This window comes from Lactuca serriola, chromosome 4, assembly GCF_051521515.1.
Source record: "Lactuca serriola cultivar US96UC23 chromosome 4, Lser_US96UC23_V15, whole genome shotgun sequence".
NCBI lineage: Eukaryota > Viridiplantae > Streptophyta > Magnoliopsida > Asterales > Asteraceae > Lactuca > Lactuca serriola.
Genome location: NC_136411.1, coordinates 212,386,633 through 212,392,574, shown reverse-complemented (window position 1 = coordinate 212,392,574; position 5,942 = coordinate 212,386,633). Strand labels below are relative to the sequence as shown.

The window sequence follows — 5,942 nt, the reverse complement described above, 5'->3', positions numbered from 1 at the left end:
TCTGAGTATTCCACTTGGGGTAGGAGCTTTGAAAAATTATATATGATCATTTAAAATTCTCTAAAGTGTTTTGATGATTTATTGAAACTAAATAAAAAGAAAATTAAAAATCATACTAAACTGTAACAAAATTCGATGAAATTTAATGGGATGTCAATATTTACTTTAGGGGTCATCCACGAATTTATCTAGGATTTATGCTACTTAGAAAGCAATTTAAATGATTTATGGTCTTGTTCTCTTGTAACAATTATAATAAATCAAATAAATGAAAACAACTCTTTGAATTTTTCATATCCTCTTATTATCTTACTGGGATTTTATGAATAAAATCATTTACATGCGTTATTAACAATGTACTTTGATCATCAAGCTCTTAAACTTGATGTTCATCACATGCATCACGGTTTGAAGACCATGTATGAACATATTTTGTTCATAGTGGTGTTTTCAAAGGAAAATTTTGGATGCATTAGCTGGATGAACCTTTAAAACTTGTAAAAATCCGTATTCTAGGGTTTGACATAGGTTTTGGTCCTTAGATTTCACCATTAAACAACATGCATGTTTTTCTTGGGTGAAATCCTACCACCATCATCATCAAACTTGACATTCATGGCTATGCTCATGAATGTTCATAAAGAATGGTGTAGGTGAGGGAGAAGTGTAAGAAAACTTTTAAAACTAGAAAGAAAAGTGAAAGAGAATGAAGGATTTTTGGTAATTACTTTGAAGAACAACCCTAGAAGATGAAGATTTGAAGATTGGTAGGTGTTATTAGCTTGCGATTTTCGTGGGTTTAGAGGGAGAAAGAGAGAAAATGAGTGTTGTAAATGGTGGAGTGCGAGAGAGTAAAGAGAGGGAGATGGAATGAAGAAGTGATATAACGATTGAAAAATTTGGGGAAGAGAGTGCATTGGAGAGAGGGTGGCCAGATTTTGGGAGAATGGGAGAGGACCTCTTTCTCCTAATTCAAATTAAAGAATTTCTCCCTTCAATTTTTATAAACTCCTAATTTTTATAAAAGGCTTCTTTATTTAAATCTTGATTTATTAAAAATCTTGTTTTTAACTCATAAAATATGATTAATGTTTGATAATTAAATTTTTATGTCTTTGATTATATCCCATAACTTAATTATTTAAATTTTATATAATGAGGTTCATAACATATCATATAGAGTTTTTAGGTTTTAAAGTTTATAAATTTGGATTTTAGGGCTCTTTAGGGCTTTTGGAACATTGTTAGATATTTAACATCATAATGAACTGAATTTAGAAGTTTTTAATTTGTTTTTAGGGTTTCATACGCTTTTTTTATTTTAACAAATGTTTGGATTTTGTTTCAATTCGGGTATTAGCATTTCCTACAATAGCTAGACAACTTAATAGAATCGTAAGAGTCAAGTATATTAGTCCTAGATTTTAGTTGTATCCTAATTTCTACAAGATTCTGACCTAATTTCTACTACTAGGCCATGGCATGATGTGTATATGTGGTTTATGAAAAGATGCATGAGTCCGAGAATGGCCTGAATTTGACAGTTGTCACAAATTCCAATCCCGATTTTACGATCCCAATATTGCAAACCCAAAAATGATCCTACGTAGGATCATGGTCTTGACAACCTTAGTATGTCATATATAAATAATCAATCGAATGCTAAATAAATATAATTAATAAATTAACTTTTTCTTCATATTATATAAACTCCCTTAACAAAATACCGTCTCCGATTAACACATATGTTCAGACTCATTTACCTAACACAAATCCACCTCATCCCATTAAACATTAGAAAAAAACCAATAAAACAGAATCATAATTGATATGTATTTATAAATAAACAAAAGCAGTACAGAATGTTAACAAAATAAACCTAATGAACCATGAAAGTAATGGCATCCTTCACCTTAAGCCATCTACCAGGAAGTTTAAAAGCAATAGCAAAACTAGTTCTTTGATCACAATGACAATTTGGTAATTACATGAAGAAAAACAAATAAATTAAGAAAGACTTGACAGGGAGAGTCTACAAAATACACCCGTGTATCGGCCATAACACGATGATTACCTCCAATATAAACGGACTTTGGCTCCTCGACATGTGCTCCACCTGGCAAATGAGACATAAGAGGCTCGATGCATTTCAACTATTCCTCATGTTCAACACCCGGTGCATCAAGTACAATCATAAGAGCAGTATCGTTTTCCTGAAATATTCAAACATTGTAACTACAAAGAATAACACCCATTTACTTATGGGTTGTTTTTTTTAGCCTCAGTTAGTTCTATACACTACGATACTTAAGAGAAATTGTTCAAGACTAGCTTTTTTAATAATTCTAGATGATGGGTTTTAAGCAAAACAACATCCTACATGCACATCTAAAACGCTAAAGCTTTGGATCTAGGTTTCTCTATTGTACAAGCAAATTTATCCAAAGCTTATAAACCCTAATCTAGCATACAACAAAACTAATTGAATACCAAATAAACAAGTTAGATGAATACCTTGGTTGTTGATTGTAGATCTTGAAGCTTTGAGAACCTTAGCACCCCAAATGTTGTGCCTCTAATGAATCACAAACACCACAAGCAATTGCATGAAGCAAGAGAGAGAGGGAAGAGGGAAAAACCGGCTCCAAGACTTCTAGGGTTAAGGTGTTGCCAAAATCCCATGCCCAAGGGGTCCTTATATAGGTGTGGAAATTAGGGTTTCAGTGATTATCCTTATATGGTTACTTAGCCACCAAGAAGCCTAAGGATAATTCTAGAAGCCTCTAGGATGAATTCCTAAGGCCTTATCCTTAGAATTCATCCACCCTATACTCTAGGGTTTCCTTACCCAACTTTGCAACTATCGCATAATTACAAGTTCAATCCCCTTTATTCAATTAACCTCTTTTGACCACAAAATTAATTCTTGACCAATGTTAATTAAATATATATGATTTCTCCTTTAATATATTATTCTGATAATATATAAATAAACCATAATAACCTCTTTCTCCATTATTCATCTAGTCAAGCTGTTTTGGTGAAGGAAACCTAGAAGGACCATGCTACAACCGGCTCAAGTACATACCAAATATAGTTATTGATATGTACATATTTAGCCCTTTATTTAATATTGATTTTTATCATTTATTAGCTATTTATTAGCATATTATGAACAAAAGATACTTAAAAGTGTTTGAATTGTGTTTTCAGTCCAAAAGGAATGCTTGGAAGCAAAAAGAAGCAGGAGTAGCCATTGGGAAGTTTTGGAATGATCAAAAGAAGAAAAGACCAAAAATGGAAGGAACTCGGCAAGTCTGGCATCGGCTCGACGAGTCACTACGAAGATTCGCGCAGCTGAGGAATCCTTAACTTTCCATACAGGGGGATTAAGTGATGGACACGACAAGTCGGTTCGAATTTATGAATACGACTTTTAAGATCGATTCAGGAGGAGGAGAGAGAACCCTTGGGGAGAAAAGCTGCGAATTAAAGTCAGAGAAGACCTGGAGAACGAAGATCCAACCCTAAATCTGCTTCCGAAGGAGATTAGAGGCAATTTTCATTATTCTTAATTCAATCTATCGTTTTTCATCATGTATAGACATATAGATTTCGATTTTATGCTTCCAATTGCCTCAATCATGAGCTAAAACCTTTTAACTTCTGTTTGGGGAGACAATATTGATACTATGGTTTGATTTATTGTAGGATTAGTTTAATATTGATGATTCTGTTAATTTAAGCTTGTTAAAGAACCTCATGTGTGAATGATAACTATTTTTCTATAAATAGGAAGTTAATTAAGTGCATGAACATCTCTTAATTGTTTACCTCGTATAATTTATGTGAACACTTTATTATATGACTAGGAATAACGAATGTGAAACTAGAATTAATAAGAAAATAGGTAAATTTACGTGTGAGCTTGTACGATGACCATCAACATGAGGTTAACTAAAGGGCCAAATTAGTTAACCATTACAAGTCTTAATTAACCCAAATAAATAACCTAAGGAATTAAATTAAATTACACAACTGGCCACTGTTTGAGTTAGTTTGTGTTCTAAGGATTAGTGTAACGAATGTGAACCTAATCACCTGAATCGGTAGCCAATAGAAGAATTAATCCATTGCACTATTACCATAAAATCAACCATAGGATCAATTGAGTTGAACCTAAACAGAAGTCTCCTTCATTATTGAATTTAGTCAAATCTTTGCTTATCTAGTTTTTAGTTAATTAGTTTAAGTATTAGTTAATAAGTTTCTAGTCTTGTAAAACTAGAGAAAACCCCCTCTTTTATTTGTTAGTTGCTTTTAGATAATTTTAGTAATTAGTTCAAATTGTCGTTCCCTGAGTTTGATACCCTGCTTACTAGATCTATACCACCAATTCATAGGTCCACTACCTTTTGTGTGATTTATTATATTTTATAAGTAGGAATAAAACTAGTTGAGTAAGCACACATCATGTTTTTGGCGCCGTTGCCGGGGTTCAGTTCCAACTTTGAATTGATTACTATTGTTATCGATCCTTTGTGTGAGATTTTTCTTGCACAAAGTTACTGTTTTTATTAGATTTAGCATTAGGATTAAATTTTAGTTAGTAGTTTTTAGAAAATTTTATTTAAAATTTTTGTTGTTTTTGCACTCGACTCGCCGAGTCCCTTCGAAAAGACTCGACGAGTCCATAGCTAAACATAAATTTTTCGTTTTTATTTTTCTTTTGTTTATTTTACGCGTGTTTTTATTTACAAAAGGTTTATGACCAGGGGAGGAGGCACACCACTGATCCCACCTTTTGACAATCCGGAAGCAACACTTAGAAGATACAAAGGCATAACAATTGGAGATCCCGAAAAACCGAAAAACTCACCACTAAGGAATTTGAAATCCGTTTTCAGCAAGAAGAAGGGCAAGAAAGTCAGAGAATCCAGTATGTCTTTGGTGGACAAAGACCCAATTAAGGAGGACACTGAGTACGAAACCAAAGGAGAAGAAGACCCTACCTTCGGGCACGATTCCGATTTTGACGACGAATTAGCTATTCCTATGGCTAACATCGATGAAGTCCCCATGGGGGAATGGAAAAAGAGGATACGAGATGACACCGGCCCGAGACTTGTGCAACCCGCAATTCCAGCAACTGCCACTTTTCAGCTCAAGGGTCACATCCTTGCTCAACTCAAGGAGATACCCTTTTATAGGAAAGACCACGAATATGCTTATAAACACTTGGATGAAGTTAATGATGTAGCTGATTACTTTAATGTTCCAAATGTACCTCGCGAAACCCAGCTGCTTCGTATGCTTCCAGTAACATTCAAAGGTGCTGCGAAAGATTGGCTCAAGTCACTCCCTCCCGGATCCATCACTACATGGGCTAAGATGAAAGAAGAGTTCATTGACCAATTTTGCCCACCATCAAAAATATCCAAGTTGAAAAAGGCCATAGCCAATTTTGAGCAACAAGCGGGCAAATCACTTTATGAGGCGTGGGAGAGGTACAAAGATTTATTGAGGAATTGCCCACATCACGACTTAAATAGTCAACAAGAAGTCTCCATTTTCTATGATGGAGTCAATGTGACACCAAGGCAATTACTTGACTCGCAAGGCCCGCTCACAAAGAAGGCACCCCCGGTGATTAAACAATTAATTGAAGAATTCTCTAAGCATTCTAGAGAATATCATAATCCTAGGAATAATCCAATTAGGGGAAAGGTGAATTATGCTTCTGAAGAAATGGCGGCAATGATGGCAATATTGAAAAGCATGGATAGAAGAATGGATAAAATGGATCAAACAATCCATGCTATCCGGTTCGGTTGTGAAAATTGCAATGGACCTCACCTTACGAGAGATTGCGACTTGGATGAGAATAGAATTAAAAGGCGCAAGTATGCAATTCAAGCGGTGATAGGTTTGATTATGATTGG

General features: G+C 34.5%; 1 non-coding gene across 1 annotated transcript; it reads right to left on the bottom strand.

Annotated features, from left to right (window-relative positions):
• Positions 1–5,439: 5,439 nt before the first annotated feature.
• LOC145103594 (small nucleolar RNA R71) lies at positions 5,440–5,546 on the bottom strand. Its single transcript, XR_013706677.1, has one exon. It is a non-coding gene; the product is annotated as a small nucleolar RNA R71 (small nucleolar RNA).
• Between the last annotated feature and the right edge of the window lie 396 nt (positions 5,547–5,942).